The following is a 24,934-nucleotide window of genomic DNA, read 5'->3' on the forward strand; positions in this document are numbered from 1 at the left end:
CTCTTCAATTGCTTTCGTACTAGTGCCCGTGAGATCCACAACCTCTAGGATCTGCAGCACTTTTAGGTTGCCGATTCCTCTTGGCACCCGCACACCTGGTACTTCTGGATAAGAGAAGACCAAGTGTGCCTCAGCAATCATTTCATTGCGGTCTTCAGAATCAACTAGGGGTGTGAACAGTATGCAGCCTGTTCGCTTGCTCGTAAACGATCGTAAATTTCCAGCCGGGAACAGTGTTTTTCTCTCACACTAAACCAGCCAGCAGTAAATAATCCACGATACGATACGGCCTCCCGAACAGGCTGATGGGCGCCAGGCACAATACATTTTTCATACAATCCAACGGGTACCTGGGGTCAAAATCATAAATCCCGATGTGTTTTGTACAACGGAGGCTTCGAAGACTCTGCAGTTTAGTGACTTCAGTTGGTAGTGCTGAAATACAACTACCTCTTAGGTCCAGGACTTGCAAGCTCTGTAATTTTCCGATAGATCGGGGAAATGCATAAATATTTGAATGACCAAAACCATCATACTGAGCATTTACATATTTCAAGTGGCGCAATAATCCAATGTTGTCTATGTCTTTTTGCGCAATTTTGAACTGTGCATCCTTCAGATCCAATGTTCTTAACATCCTCAACTCCGGTGAACAAAGTGAAGGTGCGGGCTTCATTGGTCTCTCACCAAAGGAAGTTAATGATCGCACACAGCTCCAATCCACTCCAACATTTGTGCAGCTCTTGCCATGGTATGCCACATGACGGAATTTCTCTCCAACTACTACTCCAGCTACATTGTCTTCTGTCAAGTAAACAAAATTCTCCTCTCTGGATATCGAGATTATTGTATCACGCACGATATCATGAACACGGCAGCTCTTAACAACTCCTTCGATATTTACTCTTGCTGGTAGAATCATGCTTCGGCTGATTAGCTGCTGAAAGTAACTTTCTCCAACTTCCTCAACTGTTACTCGACCCCTGGCAGTAACCAGTCCCTCTGCAATCCACCTATCTACCAGACGCCTCCTTTTAATTTCAAAGTCCTCAGGAAAAATGCTTAGGTATAGAAAGCATGGCTTGAGATGGGATGGCAAATGACTGTAGCTTAGAGTTACTATCCTTCGCACAGGTTCGAGGCTTGGGTTGTTCTCAAGCTCCGAATGGAGTTGGTTATAAAATTTCCCCCACTCCTCTATCTTCTTACTGGCAAGGATGCCTCCTACTGTGAGAATAGCCAGTGGTAAACAACCACATTTTTCTACCAGATGTGTTACTGTGTCCCTCAAATTCTTATTGTTTTCTAGGTCTTTGTGATGCTTCCGTGCCTTCCTTAGTAGCAACTGTATGGCATCATCTACCTTTAGGGGTTTGAGATGGTAGACAAAGGATTCATCGGAAGTGCATCCATTTGCTATATCAGCATCACGTGTGGTTACTATGATCCGACTGCCTTTGTTATTTGTGCTTGGAAAAGCAATACCGTGAATCCAGTTCCATGCTTCAATGCTCCACAAGTCATCAAGAACAACAAAGTACCTTCTATCCTTTAGCTCCCGTATGAGGTAGCTTGCAAGGTCATTGATTTGCAATTCCTTCCCTTCAAGTTCTTTCAAACAGTTCTTCAACGATTCTTAAGCCAGCAGTTGCCTAATCATATTTTGGAGGAGCTCTTTCTTCACAAATGATTGTGATACAGTGATCCATGCACAACAAGAGAAGTTATTTGCAATGTCTTCCTTGCTTTCATATATCTTCCTGGCAAGAGTAGTTTTACCCAAACCGCCCATGCCGACCACAGAGATAACACGTGCTTGTCCATCATTGGCACGAACTTCTTGTACCATTTTAAGCACATCCTGCTTTGGTTTGTCAAAGCCAACAAGCTGTGCTTCATCAATGTTGGTCGCAGAATGGTTGCGAATATCTTCCAAGTAGGACTCTGTCTCATCCATGGTGTTGGATGCCTCTGTCTTGATTAAGTTGTAGCGCGTGTTCCTCTTGCTCACTTCTTCAACTCTTGCCCTGAGATTGCGAATCTGGACAGCAATCCGGTGGCGGTCTTTGAGCTTCATCATCTGTTGTGATAGGCTTTTGCTCCCGACATGTACCTTGAACTCGTCAAGGCAATCTTCAATGTCATACGACAGATCTCGTACTTGCTTTGCCCAAACCTTCACTAGTTTATCTTTGTTCTTGGTTGTTACATCAGGGGCCACGAGGAAGGCTTGCATAGTTTCTAGCTCATCTTTCATGAACCTGCAGTCAACCGAGGTTACAAAGAAATTTAACATTTTTTCAACTTTTGGAGGAATTGTTAGTATCAGGGGAAATTTCGTTCCTATTTCACATTTTTGTGCTTCCTTGTTAAAATGATTCTGAATTATTATTGCACTTAAAAAAATATTGCTCGCTGGACATTCTTTTGGTGTGAAAAAAGATACTGGATTCTAGGAAAAACATAAGTATTCCAAAAACATAATAGCTAGTCAGTTATATTAGGAGCTCCCTAATGTCGTCATTTATGATTAAGATATAGTATAGTTGTGCGTTTGCTTAGTGGAGATAAAGCAAGCAAGCATGGATAATATATTTTAACCATATATATACTCTAATGGAGATAAAGCAAGGCAATCGGTACTACTGATTTTGACATTATGTGGGTTATGTTTGGTATCATTGTTAGGTATGCTATTATTTGGCAAGTTCTAGGGTTTTCTTGTTTCTCAACCTAGCTCAGCTAGCCTAGCTTGGCCTAGCTAGCGCATGTAATGAGAACCTCACTCAGTTAGATGAGTCAATTTGGCTCTCTCAGGCTAGCAAGGAAAAACTCATGAAGCCCTAAGGTACTTAGTGATACGGCATGGGTGGGCTAATCAGTGAGGAAAGCGTAGTGGTGAGCATAGGACCAATTGGGATTGAGGCAGAGAACGTAGAGGATAGCGATGAACTAGTGGAGGGTCATGGTTGACGGCGGCGGAAGAACCCGACACCACCGTTGAAGAGGAAACCCAAGCCCTACTACATGGGAAGGTTTATTCTCTTTGTGATTACAATCAAAACTGAAGTGCCTTTATATTTTATATAGGTGCACCCCTAATCAAACAAACTTACCTAACAAATCTTCCTAATTTCCCTCCCATCACCACCATCTTGATCGGCATGCTGCCAATATCACCTCACGGCTTTGGCTGGCCTGTTGCTTAGGGCGACAGCAGTATTGATAGCCCACGAATGAGTTGACAACACTTCCCTCCTCCCCCAAGAAAAATCTCGTCCTCGAGCTAAAACTCCGGGTAGCGGTCCTTGAAATCAACCAAAGACTCCCATGTTGCATCGGTTGCAGTGCGACCCTCCCAATGGACCATGAGCTTCCACTAGCCGCGGTTGAGACGGGCGCGCACATTGGGCGTCGGAACCACACAATCATGGAACAAGGGCACCACTGGGACCATTGATGTTGGTGGAGCACCCTCACACTTCTTTTGGAGGGTGACATGGAACACATCATGAATCTTGACCTTCTTCGGTAGCTACAGGTGAGAGGCGATGGTATTCAAGCTTCCATGACTTGATATGGCCCAAAGATGCGAGGCCAAGCTTGGATGATGAAGCCAGAGTGATCCTAGATGTCATCCAATGGTGAAGGCAAAAGCCACGCCCAATCACTAAAGAGAACTCCATAAAGCATCTCTTCTTGTTTTGTTGGTGCTTCATCACATCTTCGGCCAGGAGCAGTCGTTCTTGTATTTCAGTGAGGAACTCATCTCTATTCGTCATCTGGCAATCTGTAACCGCCACCTTGGTTGTGCCCGATGAATAGAAGGCAAGCACCAGCGGTGACCGCCCATAGACCACCTCGAATGGTAGCACGAAGGGCTGACTGGTACAAGGTGTTGTAACAATATCCTACCGATGGAAGCCACTATAACCAAGAATGTGGATGATCCCCAGCCAAACACCGCAGGTTACATGGTGATGATGTAGTTCATCACCTCGGACTGGCCATCCATTTGGCAACGTGAAAGCCAAAAGGTGGAGTTCAAGTGCTCCAACTTGAAAAAGAAGAAAGAGAAAAACAAAAATGGGCTCATGGCAAAGGTATACTTGATAGGGATATTTTTGTTTGCCAATCAAGATGTAATAGAGTATGTGATTGGGTTTAGGATAGATAGTTGTACTATGAAGAGGGGAGGAATCATAATTGATGAGGTTATCAAGTGCCACTAGGAGCTCTAACTCTTTGCATATGCATTTAGATCCTAGTCAGCTAATTAATCCTTGCTAAATGCTTTGAAAAATGCTAACACACGTGCACAAGTGTGGATACACCTTTGTGTTAGCACATGATAGCAAGGGAGAAAGGTTTCTGCTTTAAAGGAATGATCAAGGAGCATCAAGCCTGGCTGGCAGGGGCGTCAGCCCTTGTAGCCTGAGTCTGATGGCTTACCCTAACTGCGCAGTGAAGGCGTGAGCGTTGGACCCAGTGTTTCTAGGGCGTCGGCCCTTGCAGCCTGAGTTTCGACAGAGGACCCTAGCTATAGGATCCTTGGGATCAGGGGCATTGGACCCATGGCGTTGGTCTGACTAGCTGAGTTGGACCATCATCTGATGGTTTAGAGCTCTCTGGATCCTCTCTACATAGAAATCTGAGGCGTCTGACCCTGATTGACGAAGGGTCGATGGTGCCACTGTTGGCGGTCCAACGGCTCATCCTAGTGCACGATCAGAGAGTCACTGCACGTGGCAACGATCGAAATATTTCACGGGGACGCATGGTGGCGCAGGAATGGCTGCTGCAAGGCATCGGGCCAAGGGCCAAAGGGCCGATGGTCCCAAGACCTTGGTCCGACTGTCGACTGAAATGCCCAAACGGCTAGTTGAGATCATGGCTCTCTATTTAAGGGCCTTGGCCGGTCTTGGTTGAAAGCCCTAGTTTGATTTTGGCTAATTGATGAAACCTAGTGTACTAACCGTTGTCATGAGTGAAATGCAAAGATAGGTTGATACACACCAAGTGATGGAGCTAGATGTTGGTCATGGTGATGGAGGTGACCAAAAGGTGGTGATCAAGTGCTCCAATTTGGAAAAGAAGAAAGAGAAAAACAAAATGGGCTCAAGGCAAAGGTATAAGAGCTAGAGCCATTTTGCTTTGCTGGTTGTCGGTGTTTCGAATAAACACTAATGAGTAAATTTGTGTTATTGCGCATCTGGTCCGGATGGTGTGCTAAAAAGACATAAGGTTTATACTGGATTGGGCAGAATGTCCCTACACCCCGTTCGTGGCTGCTGCTCGTGTTATTAGCACTGGAAAGTTCGTAGTAGGGGTACAAATGGGTGAGAGAGGGACAGGTCCCAAGTCTCTGATGGAAAGGTCGAATAGATGCCGAGAGCTAGGTCGCTGCTTAGCTATGTGTTTGAGGTTCTATGCTAGTGGTTCTGTTGTGATGTGTTTGATTGATCCCCTTAGTGGGGTGTCCTGCTTCCCCTTTTATAGGCCAAGGGAGATCAGGGATTACAGATGAGAGAAAAGAGGAAAATGAGAGGCAAAGGAAGTTCTTCAAGGACATCGGGTCTTCCTTTTCCTCTGTGCAGGCCCTACTAACATGGCAGGCGGAGACAGGGATAGCTCCATGCTAGGCACATGTCCGCTGACCCTGACAGGGCCACGCTGGGCATCTGTTCGCTGACGATGCCATGTCCTGGCATTGTCAGTGGGTTGTCACGTCCCATCCCACCCCGGCGGGCGGCGCGACGGACCAGGGTGCTGATCAATGGCCATACAGGGAGCAGGCGGCACAGTGACTGCATGCCCGTTGCCGTGGTTGATGCGAGTTTCCTTCTAGACCGTAGTGGTTGTTGTGAGCCTTCATAAGGATCCATGCCTGAGGGCAAATGACGGCGTCCACAACACTGTAAGGCAAATGTCGGCGTCTACAACACTGTTTGGGCTCTGACATGCCTGGAAGGTCATAAAGCACCCTTCTGGCATGGCCTGATAGTACTATCCTGCAGGTGTGCAGGGTACAATCCTTGGTATTGTGGTTGACTTTGAGCAGAGTTAAGGTGGGTAGCTCCCGCGCCGTCCTGCATCCTCTGAGAGACGGGATATCACGCCACATAGTGTGGATCTGATGGAGGAGAGGCCACAGCACTTGGTGTGCACGGATCTAGGCTGTTGACGTGGCCTGGTGGACTCGAGGGGACTCGGATCCCCTCGAATCCACGAGGAGGCATGCGCGGAGTGGGTGGCACGTCTGATGCGAAGTGGAGCGAGGACGTGACTGGTCATAAGTGCCCTGCTTAACTCCACCTTTACTACATGGTTGCCTTCACGCAACCGCTCGGGGCACATTATGGGGATTCAAGGGGCACCTGGCCGGCCCCAGATCCCAGCCATTGATGGTTGATCGGAGGGCTGGTGCCTCTCGTAGCACACATCGTCTCAGGCTATAAAAGGGAGCCCCCATGGTGCGGCGCCTCTATCCCAACTCTGGCAACCTCTCTTCTCCCTCAGATCCATCTCTTCACTACCATGGAGACAATGGAGTTCAACACCGCCCTTCGAGTGAGCCTTCCCTTCGCCAGGCGAATCGTTCTCATGAGTGGAAGGATTCCAGTGAAACGGGGGCCACGGCGACATGATGCGGGAGGAGGTGCTCCATGGCGCTGCGGGGCGAGGTGCTCCTCCACCAGCCGTCGATGGCAGGGGAGGATGTTGTTCGTTCGTGAAGTGCCGTGAGCTCCGTGGATCCTGCCTCATAGGTCACCGCCAAGTCCCCACCTGCCTCGACCTCCCTCAAGGGTGGAAGAATCTCGGCGATGCTTGGTCGGCTGGCGGTCCCTCCGCTCTCTATCTTTCGGAGGGACCATGTGCAGTGGCGGGAGAGGGGTCGGCCGGTCCACCTACTGACCTCTCGTCTCACCCGAGCCCTTCACCCTGGCCGCGTTTGAGGGACCTCTAGGGAGGTCAGCATCCACACATCACGGCCGAAGATGGGTCTTCGATCACGATGTCCTCCCCATGCGCCACGATAGGGCAGCGTTCAGGGAGGGATGTGCTGGGTTGCCGGCGGCGAGTGGGGTTTTGTCGCTGTGTATTGTAACTAGGTTGTTCCCATTGAAATGAAATTACTTTTTGTGTGTAATCTCATGCTCTTGAGTCATGCTTGGAGACTTTGTGTCCCTCATTGGGATGCCCCGTGCGCGACCCTATCGGAGGAGTGGATGACACGCTGCGCCTTTTGGGCAGTGCATGAAGGTTCCCCGAGCCTTGGGTGCTCGGGGTGCCAGGCTCTAGCCTCGGCCTATGGCCTGCGTTGGAGGCGAGTGTCCAAGGAGCAGGCCTGCGCTGTCGTTGATCGGGAGCCTAGGGCTCGAGCGAGCCCCTAGGACCCTGAGCAGAGGCTGTGGATGTGCTTGAGTCATGCCTAGTCCTTGGGCGGAAGGTGCGTGCGAGCGCACCTGAGGGGTGTAGCCCCTGAGACCCCGCGCAATCTAGGAGGTATCGGTCGGGGGGGTCCTTTGGTCAGGAACCTCTTACCCTAGGACTTAACATATCCTTATGTTATGATCTCATCACTAGGCCACACTAGGTATTATCAGAAGTTCATTTCTGGTTAGGGTGGTGTTGTGGTCCCAAGCGCAAGGCATTCACGTGCATGGGTGGGCTAATCAATGAAGAGATTGTAGTGGTGAGCGTAGGAGCAATTGGGATTGAGGCATAAAACACACATCATAGCGAGGAACTAGTGGCACTACGGGAATCAGGAGATTTGCCGAGTGCCCCTGGCACTCGGCAAAGGGTTTGCCGAGTGTCACACTTGGCAAACGACACTCGATGAATTTTTATCGGCAAACAGACTTTGTCGAGTGTTTTTTGTCGGACACTCGGCAAAGACTTCGCCGAGTGCCCCAAATACACTCGGCAAACATTTTTTTTGAAAAATAAAAAAAAGTCACCACAAAAAAAAGCCACCCGGATCCGGCGGCCACGAGCCACCACCAGCCACCACCACCATGCCACCACCCGCCACGCCGGGGAAGAGAGGGAGAGGAGGGCGCGGCCACCAAATCCAGGGAAGATAGGGAGAGGAGGGGGCGGCCGGGCCTGATCTGCCACCGGGGAAGAGAGAGGAGGGGGAGGGGCGCCGGCGATGGGAAGAGAGGGAGAGGAGGGGGCGGCCGCGCTGGATCCGCTGCCGGGGAAGAGAGAGGAGGGGGCGGCCATGCCGGATCCGCCGCCGGGGAAGAGAGAGGAGGGGGAGGGGCGCCGGTGGTGGGAAGAGAGGGAGAGGAGGGGTGGCCGCGCCGGGGCCGGATCCGGGGAAGAGAGAGGAGGGGGCGGCCGCGCCGGATCCGCCGCCGGGGAAGAGAGAGGAGGGAGAGGAGGGGGAGGGGCGCCGACGGTGGGAAGAGAGGGAGAGGAGGGGGCGGCCGCGCCGGGGCCGGATCTGGCCTCCCCATGCGCCACCGTCGCCGGATCCGCACGCGGCGGGGCCGGATCTGGTGGAGGCGGTGGAGGAGGGAGGGAGGTGCGCCGACGAGAGAGGAGGGGAGGGCGGACCGCGCCGGCGAGGGAGGAGGGGAGGGCGGGCCACACCGGCGAGGGAGGAGGGGAGGGCAGGCCGCGCCGACGCCGAAGAGGGAGGAGGGGAGGGCGGGGCCACGTCGGGGCCGAGAGGGAGGAGGGGGCGGCGCGAGGGAGGTGCGCGGGGAGGGGGCGGCGCTGGGGAGAAGGGGAGCACGCGGCGCTGGGGTTAAAAAAGGATTTTTTTTTTCGTTTACTGAGTGTCCCAGATCTGGGCACTCGGCAAATATTTTTTTTCATTTTTTTTCTACCCTATCTTTCCCAGAATTTTTTTTACTTTGCCGAGTGTCCTGGATCTAGGCACTCGGCAAAGATTTTTTTTAATTTTTTTTCTTCTCTTTCTTTCCCAGAAAAAATATTTTTTTACTTTGCCGAGTATCCTACATCTGGGCACTCGGCAAAGATTTTTTTTATTTTTTTTTCTTCTCTTTCTTTCCCAGAAAAAAATATTTTTTACTTTGCCGAGTGGAAAAAACAACACTAGGCAAACCCTATCTTTGCCGAGTGTTTTTTTTGACATTCGGCAAACCACCTGTTTACCGAGTGTTTTTATGGCAGCACTCGACAAAGAACTTGTTTGCTGAGTGCCCGAGAGAAAACGCTCGGCAAACACAAAAACACTCTGCAAATTTAACGTTTCCGGTAGTGTGGAAAATCATGGTCGACGGCGGCAGCGACAGAAGAGCCTGGCGCCACCGTCGAAGAGAAACCCATGCCCTACACAGGGAGGTTTATTCTTTTCGATGATTGCAATCCAAACTAAAATGTCCTTTATATTTTAGGTGCACCTACTAATCAACAAACTTCCCTAACAAATCTTCCTAATTTCCCTCCTATTACTTCCATCCTGATCGGCATGGCACCGACATTGCCTAGCCATGGCTTGGGCTGGCATGTTGCTTAGGATGACGGCGGTATTGGTGTTCTAGAAGGAGTCTACACAACACTTAATTAGACAAGGGATCCAAATAAGCAAACTTGTTCCATATCCTCGCTTGGTAAGGCGACATAAGAGGGATAATAAGTCCACCGGCAGCGGGTTGCAAACGAGCTGCATACGAGTGACAGTAGGGGGGCAACCCCTCCAGTTTCCCTCAAAAAAACGAGTGACAGCTAACAGCCTGTTCGTCTGGCTGGGTTTGTTCATTGCTGGATCGTGAAGAAGCACTGCTGGATGGTTTGGTGTGAGAGAAAAATATTGTTCTGACTGAAAATTTACAATTATTTATGAGGCAATAAGCCCAGCCGATCAGGCTGTAAACTCGCATAATAGTAGACTAATGAATCGACTGTAAGCAATAAATAGCAGCAGCAAAAAGACGCATGTGATTGGGAGAGAGAGATTAAAAAACATCTTTTTCTCGTTGCCTGTGCTTGAAGCCGGCTGTTAACTAACAGCTCGCTTTCTTCTCTCTCTTCAATTCTCTCACCTCCCCGTAGGATTTGGATGACACGGGTGATCTTGCAGCCTGCTGTGTAGAACTTAGAGCAAGTATAATAGCAGGCTCTAAGCCGACTAAATACTGAGGTGGAAGAGAGAAGGGAGGAGAGAGAGTAGAAGCGGGTTGTAAGCTTACAGCCGGTTTGGGCACAAGAACCAAAAAAGTCTATGAGAGAGACAAGTGGACCATGTATTAACTGTAAAGAGCTAATTACTGTATGGGTGGACTGAGAGAAGGCTAAAAAAAAACCTTACAGCCAGCAAGTTGGCTGTATTATTAGCTTGCTCTTATTATACTTGCTCTAATGATAAACAGAGGAATGAAGCAGCCTACTCTGAGAAGGAACGTAAGAAAATATTGCTAGCTAGGCGTTTGTTTCTTTAATTTGACCCAACTTGTCCCCTTCCCGAGGTAGTAAGGAGGTGATGAGTAGCAGCAGGCCAAGCAGCTTGAGCCTAGAGATGCAACTGAAAGGAGACTGGGACGTGAGTTCCGGTCCTAATCGGCCAATCCAGTGTGAGAGACGAAGCTAGCAGAGAGCCGGAGACCTCCATCTCGCCGGCGGGGAAGGGGAACTCAAGCTTGAGGCTATGGTGGTCCTAGTCCATGGCCCATGGCTCAGATCTGGGCATCGTAGACGTTGAACTCGGCAGCACAGCCTCTCGTTGCTGCTGCCCGTGCGTGTTTCTGAGCTGGACTAGACTCTAGAGTGCGGGGGCAGTCGAGATCTGGTCGTACGGCCAAGGAAAAGCTTTCTATTGGCTAGGACGTGTGAGCTTTCTAGGAGAGTAATGCAAACCTCGGCCTCGCTACATACGTATATATCCAGCATTCCAGCCATGCAAATAAAGGTCACCAGGCACTGCACGACCAATACTTTGGTTGAACGGCCGGAGGAAGCTAGGAATTAACAGCAGACAAGTCGATAGCGATCAAGTAACGGCGCCGAAGAAGGACAGACGTGCGTACCAGATCTCCTTCTGCACCCCCATGAGCAAGCACATCTCTTCGGCGGCGGCGGCGGCGGCGGCCTTGCTGACGGCGCTCCCCAGCATGGACCTCGCCATGCTCAACACCGTCTCCGCCATCTCGCTCGATCTCGCCGGCCAGCTTCTTTCTGATCTATCTCTACCAGCTGAGAGCTGACTAAGCTAGTAGAGGATCGGAAGAAGCTCGCAACAGGGGGCGGTGACTCGAGAGATCGAGATGCACTGGTCAAGTCATGTCTTGCCGTCTTGGTGGCTTTATTGTCTGTAGTTGTAAGTAGCAATTCAAGCACGTCCAATAATTGCCAGCGAATGGCCCCGGCCACCTGGCCTCCACACGAATAATGGCTGCCGTACCGATATTTTTGTATATCCATGCTACGACACGTCGACACAATATTGCGGCATGGTGGCCACAGCCTATAGGGGATAAGATAAGGTCACTTGCTAGCTAGCTAGAACGTTAACCTTGCTTCTTGGCGCTAGACGACTGCAAAGATGATGAGCTTTCATTTCTCACTTATTCTATATTTTAGTTGCCTGGTTTTTTTTTTGCTATTGTTGAGGTAACATAAGTAACATATAATTATATCTCCGATCAAAAATATAATTATATCATTATTTAACTTTAGAAAAAAACTAAATTATTTCTTGCGTCTTTTAATTATATTAATTGGTTGTCTAAAAGGCTTTGTTGTTGGTTGGTTGGTAATTGGTTGTCTAAGATTGTTGCCTAAAAAATTCAGGCACCTAAAATGCAGTAACTCCTTGTATCTTCAATAATCTTAGTCCATCTGGTTAGAGAGCCTCAGTGGCACTCCATAGGTCCTGGATTCGACTCCCCGCGAGAGCGAATTTTAGGCAGTACTTAAAAAAAATCCCCTCGTCTGTCCCATATCCAAAGCACATGTCAAAGGGCCCGGCCCGGTTCTTACAGGGCAATGGTGCCCCTGTGTTAGGGTGGGACAGGGGTTCGGGGGTTTTCACGGCCTATGTGAGAAGGTCTTTTCTATCACAACAATGCCTGAGGGTGGTCTGAGCCCTGCAGGTCCAGTTTTTTTTAGACTCACTTTTTAAATCCTCGTTTGGAGAACTACTTGAATAAAAATGCTCTCTACATTACACCCTACAACAACTCCGCTATATATATGTTGTGCACACTTTGGGGAGCCATCTCCGCCCTTTATCTTTAGCTAGTGAGAAACTAAATTAGGGTACCTTTAGAACATAGGAATAAATGATGTCAATAATTAGGGTCCCTTTGGAACATAGGACTTCCACCGGAATGGTACAAGTATTTTACAGTCCATTTTCATAGAAAAACACAGGAAATAAAAAAAGTTCCTCGAATCCAAAGGGGATTTTATTAGAGATCAAATTGAAGAAACTAGTGGAGAATTTTTTTTTCACCAAAGTTTATATTCCTATCAATATAAAAGGATATAAAAAGACTCTTACAGTTGCGCGGTTAATTTCTGCCCATGTTTGACTGGCATGCATCTTTCTTCTTCCCAGTGCTTCATTCCTCTTTTGGACCCTCTCAGAGCCTGTCGTGTATATGTTTCTAGCTCTTGTCGCATAGCTTGTGTTGAAGGCCGGCCCGCTCGCTGTGGCCGCCTCTCCACCGAGCCGGCGAGCCTCCACGACAAGCTTCCCATGCCGCGGCTGCACGACGGGCTCCATGCGCCGACGATGACCTCCGTGCCGGCGTCGAGCTCCACAACGACAAGCCTCCATTCGTCCAAGCAACACGATGACATTGCGTTAAAAGCCCATGTTGAAAGCGTATGTTTTAAGTGTTTTAGATGTTTCATCTTGATGTTGCAAAAGTATATCTGGATGTTGCACATATTGCAATGGCTATACACATATCTTTCAAGTATATGTTCCGAATGTTTCATCTGTTTTTCCAGATGTATGTTTGCAAGTGTTTCATCTGGATGATTGTATATGTTTTTGCAAGTTTTTCAGACGTACGTTCCTAGTGTTTCAGTTGTTTTCGTACATATGTTGGTTTCATCTAGATGTTTCTAAAGTAGACACTACTGGAAACTCGCATTCTTCTGTGGGTGACGAATTTTTCAGTTCGTTTTTTTTTTTTGGAATGCACAGAAAAATTACGATTATTCTGTCGGTTTCAAAATATCCTGACAGAAAAATACGAAAACCCACAGAATAATTGTATGATTTTTCTGTGCGTGACAATACACACACGGAAAAATAAGCACTCACAGAAAAATACAATTTATTCTGTCAGTTCTTTAAAAAACGCACAGAAAAATATATGCACGCACAGAAAAAATAAATAAAAAAACAAAGAAGTCCCGTCTTCCTCCGCACCCAAACCCCAGCGCCCCCTCCCCCCTCCCTTCTTCTTACCCCAGTGCCCCCTCCCCCTCCCTTCTTCTTCCTCCGCACCCGAACCCCAGCGCCCCCTCCCCCTCCCTTCTTCTTTCTCCGCACCCGAACCCCAGTGCCCCCTCCACCTCCCTTCTTCTTCCTCCGCACCTGGGCCCCAGTGCCTCCTCCCTTCTTCTTCCTCGGCACCCGACCCCCAGCGCCCCTCCCCTCCCTGCCACCGCCCCTCCCCTTCTTCTCCCCTTCTTCCCTGGCGCCGCCCCTCCCCGACCTTCTTCTTCCCCAGCACCGTACCTCCCTCTCTCGGATTCGGCCCTCCCTCTCCCGGATCCGACCGGTGGAGGCTGGTGGCGGTCGGACCTGGGCTCTAGTGGTGGCGGGCGACGTGCGACGTGGCGACGAGCTTCGTGGTGTTGGCGTGGTGGTGGTGGTCCCCGACGCCGCCCCTCCCCGGCCTTCTCTCCTGGATATGGCCCTCCCTCTCCCGGATCCGGCCGGTGGTAGTTGGGATTGTCTACATTGTAGCAAGACTTTCATAAATTAATACCTTGTGTGGTGGCATGCATGTCGTATAATTAACTAGTTATGTTCTAGGTTTTAATATGGTATGTATGTCATGTAATGCAGATGAGCCGGCATTGGATGTACAATGCTGATCGCCGCTCCCAAGAGTTCATTGAGGGCGTGCATTCTTTCTTATGTGTGGACGAGGCAAACAAACGCGATGGTTTCATGTGCTGCCCATGTGCCATATGTAAGAATTTGAAGGAATATGCTAGCTCAAGGAGTCTTCATTCACACTTGTTGAAGTCGGGTTTCATGCCAAACTATATTTGCTGGACGAAGCACGGAGAAACCGGGGTTGTAATGGAAGAAGGTGAAGAAGAACAATGGGACGATGATGACATTATTACTGAATATGGTGCCTTCAATGATACTGCAATGGGGGAAGCTGAAGAAGAGGTAGGGGTAGAAGAGGAGCTCGCTGATGATCTTGGTCAGGCCATTCGTGATGCACAAAGAGAATGCGAAAGTGAAAAGGAGAAGATCAAGTTCGAGCGCATGCTAGAGGATCACAAGAAATTGCTATACCCAACTTGTGATGCGGGGCAGAAAAAGTTGGGTACCACACTAGAATTGCTGCAATGGAAGGCAAAGAATGGTGTATCTGACAAGGGATTTGGGGAGTTACTGAAAATCCAAAAGAAGATGCTTCCAAAGGATAACGAATTGCCCGCCACTATGTACAAAGCAAAACAGGTAGTCTACCCTTTGGGATTAGAAATTCAGAAGATACATGCATGTCCTAATGACTGCATCCTCTATCGTGGCGAGGAGTACGAGAAGTTAGATGCATGCCCGGTATGTCATGCATCGCGGTATAAGATCAGGCGAGATGACCCTGGTGATGTTGAGGGCGAACGTCCCACGAAGAAAATCCCTGCCAAGATTATGTGGTATGCTCCGATAATACCACGCTTGAAACGTCTATTCAGAAACAAAGACCATGCAAAGTTGTTGCGATGGCACAAAGAAGACCGTAAGGTAGACAATATGTTGAGACACCCTGCTGATGGGTCCTAGTGGAGAGCAATCAATAGAGAATTCTCGGAGTTTGCAAATGACGCAAGAAACTTAAGCTTTGCTTTAAGTACGGATGGTATGAAGCCTTTCAGGGAGCAAAGCAGTAGTCATAGCACTTGGCCTGTTACTCTATGTATCTACAACCTTCCTCCCTAGTTATACATGAAGCATAAGTTTATTATGATGCCAGTGCTCATCTAAGGCCCAAGGCAACCTAGCAACGACATCGATGTGTACCTGAGGCCACTAGTTGAAGAACTTCTACTTTTGTGGAACAGACTAGGTGTACGTGTGTGGGATGAGCACAAACAAGAGCACTTTGACTTGCGAGCATTGTTGTTCGTAACAATCAATGATTGACCTGCTCTAAGTAATCTTTTAGGACAATCAAACAAGGGATATAATGCATGCACACACTGTTTCGATGACATTAAAGGTATATTCTTGAAAAATGTCGAAAGGTCATGTACCTTGGCCATCGTCGATTTCTTCCTACGAATCACCCCCTAAGAAAGAAAGGAAAGCATTTTAAAGGTAAGGCAGACCACCAGACCAAGCCAGGCAACCAAACTGGTGAGGATGTACTCAATATGGTCAAGGATGTGAAAGTAGTATTTGGAAAGGCACATGGCAGCGAACCTATTCCCAACGATGCCGATGGTCACGCACCCATGTGGAAGAAGTCCATATTTTGGGAGCTACCCTATTGGCAGGTCCTAGAGGTCCGTAGCACGATCGACGTGATGCACCTGATGAAGAATCTTTATGTGAACCTGCTAGGCTTCATGGGTGTGTATGGGAAGCCTAAGGACACACTTGAAGCATGATAGGACCTGCGGTGTTTGAAAGAATGAGACAACCTGCATCCAGAGAAGACAGATGATGGACGCCATTACTTAAGTCTTGCCAGCTACACTCTTAGCAAAGAAGAGAAGGAAAGCATGTTTGAATGCCAAGCAAGCATCAAGGTACCATCTGGATTCTCCTCGAATATAAAGGGTATAATAAATGTGCTAGAGAAGAAATTCCTAAACTTAAAGTCCCATGACTACCACGTGCTCATGACGCAATTGCTTCCAGTTACATTAAGAGGAATTCTACCTCCAAATGTACGTCTAGCCACCGTAAAGCTATGTGCATTCCTTAGTGCAATTTCTCAGAAGGCAATCGATCTAATGGATCTAGCTAAACTACAGAATGATGTGGTTCAATGTCTTGTCAGCTTTGAGTTGGTGTTCCCTCCTTCCTTCTTTAATATCATGACACACCTCCAAGTTCACCTGGTCAAGGAGATTAGCATTCTCGGTCCTGTGTTCCTGCACAACATGTTCCCCTTTAAGAGGTTCATGGGAGTCCTAAAGAAATATGTTCACAACCGAGCTCGGCCAGAAGGAAGCATCGCTAAGGGCTATGGAACAGAGGAGGTCATTGAGTTTTGTGTTGACTTTATTCCCGACCTTGACCCGATTGGTGTTCCTGAATCGCGACACGAGGGGAGACTAAGTGGAAAGGGGACACTAGGGAAGAAACCATATATTAGTATGCAGGACAATTATTTTAATAAAGCACACTACACAGTTCTGTAAAACTCCTCATTGGTAGATCCGTATATCGAGACACATAAAGAGTTGCTCCGATCCGAGTTTCCAGGGAAGTCTGAAGCTTGGATTACACGTCAGCACATGGAAACTTTCAGCGACTGGTTGTGAAAAGAATGTCAGGGTGTTGAGAGTATTGATGAGCAACTGTATTTGTTGGCTAGGCAGCCATCGCGGCATATCCTCACATGCAAAGGTTACAAGATAAATAGGAATACATTTTACACAGTAGCCCAAGATAAAAGGAACACCAACCAAAACAGTGGTGTCCGCATAGATGCCACCGACCCTAATGGAAATAAGCAAACATATTATGGCCACATAGAGGAGATATGGGAACTAAACTATGCACCTACTTTTAAGGTACCTTTGTTCAAGTGCCAATGGGTAAAGGCGGCTGGAGGCGGGGTAGCAGTCGACAACCAGTATGGAATGACAACCGTGGACCTCAACAATATTGGGTACAAAGACGAACCGTTCGTCCTTGCTAAGGATGTGAATCAGGTGTTCTATGTCAAGGACATGTCTACAAAACCGAAGAGAGGGAAAAACAACAACGACCCAATCAATGAGCTAAAGCGCCACATAGTTCTTTTAGGGAAACGAAACATCGTCGGAATTGAAGACAAGTCAGACATATCAGAAGATTATGAAAAGGATGACCGAATTCCACCCTTCATAGTGAACAAAGACCCAAGCATCCAGCTAAATGATGAGGACACTCTATGGTTACGGCGCGATCATAACCAAGGGATATATGTTAAGAAAAAATTTACTACTGTGCCTGCTTGATATATATAGTAATGTATTAGACCTATTATGTAATAATTGTGACTACATATTTTTTTGTCGTGTTTTCATATTTTCTACGGTTTAAATGAATTTTCTACTTGACGGTGGATTTCCCGTGGAGAATGTGTGATGAAAAACCAAATGATCAACATTAATAAGATGTGAAAACTAATTTCCTGTCGAAAAGTAATTGTTTTAATGATTTTAATCTAGTAGTATATTTTTGCATGGTGCAAATTGTAATTATTATTTACACTATGTTAAATATTTATACAGTAAAACAAAAGAGTTTAGGTTATAAATTTTTGTTATGTATAATAATGCAAAACCAAGTCCAGGATTTTTTTTATAATTTTTTGGATAATATTTTATTTATTAGGCAATTAATAACTCTTTGCATATTTATATAAAAGAAATATATAAAAAAGGAAAAACTTCTGGAAACTGGCAGAAAGCCAACTGCAGCCCACCTTTACTCCCGGGTCGATCAACCACCCGGGACTAAAGGTGGGCTACGTTTTCGTGGCCCGCCAAAAAATAACTTTAGTCCCGGGTCATGGCTGCACCCTGTACTAAAGGTCAGACCTTTAGTCCGGGTTCTTACCATTACCCGGGACTAAAGGCCCTTTAGTCCCGGGCCATGGCTTCACCCGGGACTAAAGATCCCCTAAATATATATCGCCTCGTCTTCTTCTCTACCTCCATCATCTTCATCCATCGCCCGAGAGCCACCACGCCGCTATCGCTCCTCATCGGCTCCAACTGCCTCCACGCGCCTCTCCCATCTCTCGCCGTCTCCGCTGGCGGCCCGGCTTGCGCCTCTCCTGTTCATGCGCGGCGCCTAGACCCGGATCCATCGCCATCGTCCTCGCCCTCACCCAGATCTGAGATTTTGATCTGCCACGCCCTCATCGCCGTCGTTGATCCTCATCCTCGTCATCGGCAGCTTTGTCCCTGGCTCCACGCGCACGCACGCCTCATCGTGCGCTCATCGTCCCCTTCACCGGAGCTCTCGTCATCGTCCCCTTTGTCAGAGCGCTCGTCGTCGTCCCCGTCGCCGCACGCTCATCCTCGTCGTCGAGAGATCACCTCCGGCCAGCACCGCTCTTGTGCTCGTGCTCGTCATCCTCGATCTCCTCACCGTGCTTGTGCTCGTGCTCGTCCTCGCCATCGTGCTTGTGCTTGTGCTCGTGCTTGTGCTCGTCGTCCTCGATCTCCTCACCATGCTTGTGCTTGTGCTCATCCTTGCCATCGTGCTTGTGCTTGTGCTTGTGCTTGTGCCCGTCGTCCTCGATCTCCTCACCGTGCTTGTGCTTGTGCTCACTGACAGAGCTAAGGCTAGGCCAACCTGGGCCTTGGCCCCCCCTCGCCGGAGCCTAAGTATTAATTTTAGGCTACTAATCAATATTTAATTGCTCCTTTTTTAATTTCCATACTAATCTGCAGAGCTATTCTATATATATTGCCTATACAGTGTACTAGAAGTTACTATTTAAATGTTGATTTGTACTTAATAGAGTCTACTTGATACCATTTGTTGGATATTTGAGGTCTTAATTTGCATGAAGTTTATGATTAGTTACTAATTGATCCGGTATTTGTGTACACTTTGAGCTTCATAAGACAAATTGGCCCCTCCTACAAGTTGATGCTAGCTCCGCCACTGCTTGTGCTCGTCCTCGCCATCGTGCTTGTGCTCGCCATGCTATATGTGAGCAACAGTGTGTGTATGAGTACTTAATAGTATTATACCCAAATGGATTCCCTGCAGCACCAAGGAAAACCCTAGATTCGCTGGATGGCCCTATACATGAAGTACTTAATAGTATTATACCCAAATGGATGATGGACCCTGCATCCTAAAATATAAAGGCTAGAAATTCAAATTTTTGTACCAAAATACAAGATATCCTGGATCCTTAACCTCCTCTCTCCTTTTTTTGGCCAGGATGTATTGAGATTCTTTTTAAACTTATTAGCTTCATCCAAAACAATCAGTTAGTAAATAAGGAAAATAACAACTAAACTACTCCCCTCTATTCTAATTAATGAGGGGCAAAGTGGTCTTTGTTAATCTTCTTATTTTTTTATCTAAATATCGTTATGATACTTTATATTTCAGGACGGAGGAGCAGTTAGTATACCGGTTTACAACTACCAAGCTTCTATATTTCCATGAACAAAGCACCACCTATCCTACTGCCCTCTGCCTCCTCAAAGAGTCGTTCATATATATATATATATATATACATATATATATATATATATACATATATATATATATATATAGGGAGAGGCTATTCAGTAGCCGGCTACAAAATAAGTTATTCTGTAGCCACCTCCATTTACTATAATTTTATATACTAATTTACCATAATGTCAATACATATTTACGATAGTTGGGTTACTATAACACATGGGGATATTTACCATAACGTTATATTAAACCACTTAGTAAGGAGTTACTATAATCTCGTAAATTAACATAGTAATTATCGTAACTCAAAGTGGCTACAGAATAAGTTATTCTGTAGCCGGCTACAGGACAGTAGTTCTATATATATATATATATATATATATATATATATATATATATATATATATATATATATATATATATATATATATATATATATAAATGTTATGTAGAAAAAAAACTTAGTTATTTAATTAATTTTAAGCACATGACTTGATCCATTTTATAGATATATGGTTTTTATTTTTTATAGATATATCGAGTGGTGTAAAAGCTAAAGGGCTGCCCCGAGAGACAACATGGATGAAGAAATGATGGATATTATCAACACCGGCACTCAATTTGCCGATGGTGACCAGCAGGATGTAGATGACGGGAGTCAATACCTGGCTCTTGAAAATAATCAAGAAAATATTGTGCAAGAAAATACTAGCGAGGTATATATATTTATATATATATTTGAATATTATATATATATATTTGAATATCTATCATCTATTATGTGTACACGTGATATTTATTTATTCTTTTTTTATACGTAGCCCTCTGGATCGACGACCACAACGGCGAAAAGCAAAAATATTCGAGGCCCGAAAAAGCCATTGGAGGGGCGCTACATAATATCGGAATTCAATATCGAGACAGGCGAACCACTTGGTCCACATGCAAGGAAATTCGTGCAACACTGTGGGTACCTTGTAAGGGACAGACTTCTGATCAGTGCCCGTGAATGGAAGCAAAAGATTAACGAGCCTCATGTTAGTTTCGTCTCTGATCTTGATAAGAATTTAATTTGGGATGATATCCTTCAACATTTCACGTTGCAAGCGGATGATTATGATGATATCAACGATGATGAATTGAAGGAGCTAGTTTAAAAGTGGGCTATGAAGAAGATGGACACACAATTCCAGACTTAGAAGAAATCCCTATACACAAAATACGTCAAGAAGACCCTAGCGCCCAATTTCAATACTAGGGGCCTGCTCACGAAGTTGAGGCCCTACTGGAATGATTTTGTATAGTACAAGACATCAGAAGAGGGTGAGGAACGGGTGAGAAGGAACCAAGAGAATGCCCGACATAAGGTATACCACCATGGCATGGGATCAGGTGGCTACGCGACTGTCATTCCCAAGTGGGAAAAAATGGAAGCAGACATTCTTGCCAAGGGTATCACACTAGAATCACTCAATTGGCCCAAACGCGCGAAGAATTGGTTTTTCGCTCATGGGGGAAGACTGGACCTAGAGACCGAGAAGCTGGTTCATGGCCCAAAACTTGAAAGAGCAACACAAAGATTTTCGTATGCTCTACAAGCTAAAGCTATTGGTGCGTTTAGGCCCAATAGAGAGAATGATCAACTGACATATGCCATCGAGACTGCTGAACACAGTGGCCAAATGAGAGGTTTAGGACAGAACATTTCTTGGGAGCATGGTTTCCCTAACGACAGAAATACCTACAGAAGCTGGCAGAGAAGGAAGAATGAGGAAGCAGCGCGGATCAGCAGGTTGGAAGAATATGTTCGTGAGTCACAGGAGGCGTTGCTTCAAGCATACGAGCGCGAAAAAGACATGCAAGCTAGAATGTAGGACGAAATCATAAAGCAAGTGCAAATAGCAATGAGTGCCCAAAGGCAGGCATCAGATCCAGGAATCAGCATTAATATTAGCCCCCCTGATCAGTTGAAAAACAGCTATGCTTCCATGGAGTTGCCAAATCAAGAAGACGCAATGCTATGTTTCCCCGTGGATGATATCACTGCACCGTTTACATCATGTGAGCTACATATTCCAAAAGAGAATGCCACAATCATGGTGGCTCTCGGTGTTTTTTCTCCTCCAGATCCTACCAAGACACCAAGATTCTATGGGGCAATAATACCACCTGGATATATTAGCGTCTCAGTGGATAGAGTTAACAAAGGTTTTAGTGATCTGGCTCTTGACATTCCAGGAGGTGATGGGGAGAAGACTCTAGGAGAAGTAGAGAAGACATTCATACCATGGCGCAAGCGCTACATCATTATTCCCAGGGTCTCTAGTCCACCGCTGCTTCCTCAACTGCCAGACAATAGGTGCGGATAAAAGTGAACGAAACAATTTTTTCACTAATTTTCTATTGACATGCATGATTAATAATAACAATTTCTTATACCTAATTATTCTTTTTTGTACTCACACAGTAGGGCCTCCGCCAACCTAAGTCCAATTATTCAATCTCCAGATCATTACAGTGCTCTGGGCAATGATTATGCAACGTCGCCACCGCCGCCACCTCGAAGGAGGTCTCCAACGCCTCCAAGGAGGTCTTCACCGCCACCACCTCTAAGGAGGTCTCCAATGCCTCCAAGGAGGTCTCCAACGGCTTCCCCACCTCTCTTGATGACCAAGAAACAGCCAGCTCCTAAGAGGTCCGTCCCGCAAACGAAGCCGTTGGCCCACCAGCCGGCAAAGAAGAAAGCCTCCTCTAATCCAGTTATTCCCCAAAAACTATCTTACAAGAAAAGTGAAAAGGAATTAAATGCTGCAGTACAAAAAGATGTGAACAGTTTCTTCGAAAAGTAAGAATGTAACGAGAAGCGAGGGAGAACCCAGAGAAACTATACTTCTACCTACCTCTAGATCTTCTAAGAAAGAAGGTGGACCAGAAAAAGCGGGAATCTCAAAAGACCCTACCAAAATCGGACTATGATCGCTCTCTCACCAAGTCATTTGAGGCGGCGCAGAAAAAGACTAGAGTAGGGAAAGGTGTTGCACAACTCGGACAACAATCGCAACAATCAGTCCCCCCTCTTGTCATTCGTAATGAATATGGTTCAAACGTAGACTTACTAGACATCGATTTTGAGGACCTAGTTCGATTTTACGAGGATACTGGTTTGGACCTTGCCCAAGTGCTCGCTGAAGGACCATCTATTCCGAAAGTGGATCCTTGGAAGAATTTCGAACATGGAAAGAGTCTATACAACCCTGAGGCCTTAGGTAAACTGGGTACGCAAATGTACCTGCTAAACAAGTGGTACATGACGGCGTGTGAACGGGGAGAGGCCTTTGTTTCTGTCGGAGTTATAAACCAACATTACTTCCGTGGCGATGACGTTATATATGTCGAGTTTTTAGAATTACACCAACTATGCCACCTGGACTCTCTCGACAAAAGTCTCATTAGCTGCTATTATCTATAAGTGTGTTAATTTTCTACTATTAAAGTGTATATATATAAAGCTACATGTATATATATAAATTATATATCCACACACTATATTTTTATATATGCAGATATGAGATGACAGAACTCAGAAAGGGAAAGGATAATGATGTTGGATTCGTTGATCCAAATGTCGTATTCAAACACCCTAATCCTCCGCCTCAATGGAAAGCTGAACTCGAGAAAAATCTCATGAGGTTCGTAGTGAACCAACAAAATAAGGACATACTCTTCTCCAACAACTTCAAGTGAGTGTTAAATAATTCATGTCGATCATATGGACATTTGTTCAATTATTTGCTTACTAGCTAAGCTATCTTCCATATATATATGTTGACTCTAGTTAATGTTGATCATATTTGTGTATAAAAACATATGCAGTAATCACTGGATATTGATGGTCATCGATATGGCCAATAGTCGGTTGAGCATCTTAGACTCATTAAGAAAAGAGCAAACAGAGTACCAAGACATGATATATATTATCCAAGGGTAATTTTGTCTCTCGAGCAACTATATATACCCCGATCTCTTAACTGCAACAATTATTAAAGGCCAAATTAATTTTTTATTTTATTGGGCGCAGTGTTTGGAAAAGTTTCATTGAGGAACACCACATGAAACATTGCAAAGCGTCACTAGATGTAATCGCACACAAAGTAAGTACTACCTATATATATATATATATATATATATATATATATATAATTCAATTAACACCATGCATGCTTTCAATTCACTGGATCTTTTTTCTCGTAAAAGTGGGTTCCGAGGCAAGAACAGGAGACCAACTACTGCGGATACTATGTCTACGAGTTCATCATGGCGTACACAAAAAGAACTCCTGAAGAGATCCTCAAAGTACGTTATATAAATATATTCATATATTCACAATTTCTTTTATTGCTCATATATATAAGTAATCACGTGACCAACACACACACACACACATATATATATATATATATATTAATACTTTTCCTTTAACTTTTATTGAAGTCTCTATGGTTGAAGGAAAAAGTCATACGACGTGACCAACTAAAAGCAATTCAAGAGACCATAGTAGGATTTCTTAATGACCAGGTCTTAAACCCCGCCGGCGAGTTCTACAATGACGTGAACGAAACATGGAAGCCAAACCAGATGGAGTGAATTTGTTATCCCAAGGATATGATAGAATATACAATGCAAACTTTATTTGTAATATATATATACATATTATATGTACATAAAATAACGTACAATATATGTATATGCATGTAATATATACGTTAGTTTCATACTTTAGTTTGCACAAAATGTTCGAACATTATAAGCGTGTAGAATACGTATATTATTAGCAGCGTAGAATGCGTATTCGAAAACCAAAACGAATCATCAATTGAAAATAGAAACAAAAAAAGAAAAAAAAAGAAAACCTTTAGTCCCGGTTGGTAATACCAACCGAGACTAAAGGGCCGGCCCACGTGGCTAGGCCAGGAGACCTCTTTAGCCCCGGTTGGTATTACCAACCGGAAGGGGTTTCCCAATCGGGAGCACAAACGCGGGACTAAAGGGCCCCTCCTTTAGTCCCGGTTTCTCGCCCGGGACTAAACCTTTAGTCCCGGGCGAGAAACCGGGACTAAAGGAGGGGCCCTTTAGTCCCGCGTTCGTGCTCCCGGTTGGAAAACCGAGACTGAAGGGGTTTCCCAACCAGGAGTACAGCTCGTTTCTGTACTAGTGCTTGTCGGTCATGGTACATTCACGGTATATTCCTATATTGACATAGATGGCTAAGGGTAACTTCGGAAGCCATTCCTTTAACCGCCATTGCCTGATGGGCCGTGACCGTAGGCTCGTATGTGGCCCAAGGCCTGGCGCTGCCTTCCTTCGGGGAGCTTCTGAGATCCCAGA

The 24,934-nt window shown here is 46.1% G+C and overlaps 1 pseudogene; it reads right to left on the reverse strand.

Annotated features, from left to right (window-relative positions):
- Positions 1-112: 112 nt before the first annotated feature.
- On the reverse strand, positions 113-11,445 carry LOC136541315 (putative disease resistance RPP13-like protein 3; annotated as a pseudogene).
- Between the last annotated feature and the right edge of the window lie 13,489 nt (positions 11,446-24,934).

This window comes from Miscanthus floridulus, chromosome 3 (assembly GCF_019320115.1).
Source record: "Miscanthus floridulus cultivar M001 chromosome 3, ASM1932011v1, whole genome shotgun sequence".
In the NCBI taxonomy this organism is placed as follows: Eukaryota; Viridiplantae; Streptophyta; class Magnoliopsida; order Poales; family Poaceae; genus Miscanthus; species Miscanthus floridulus.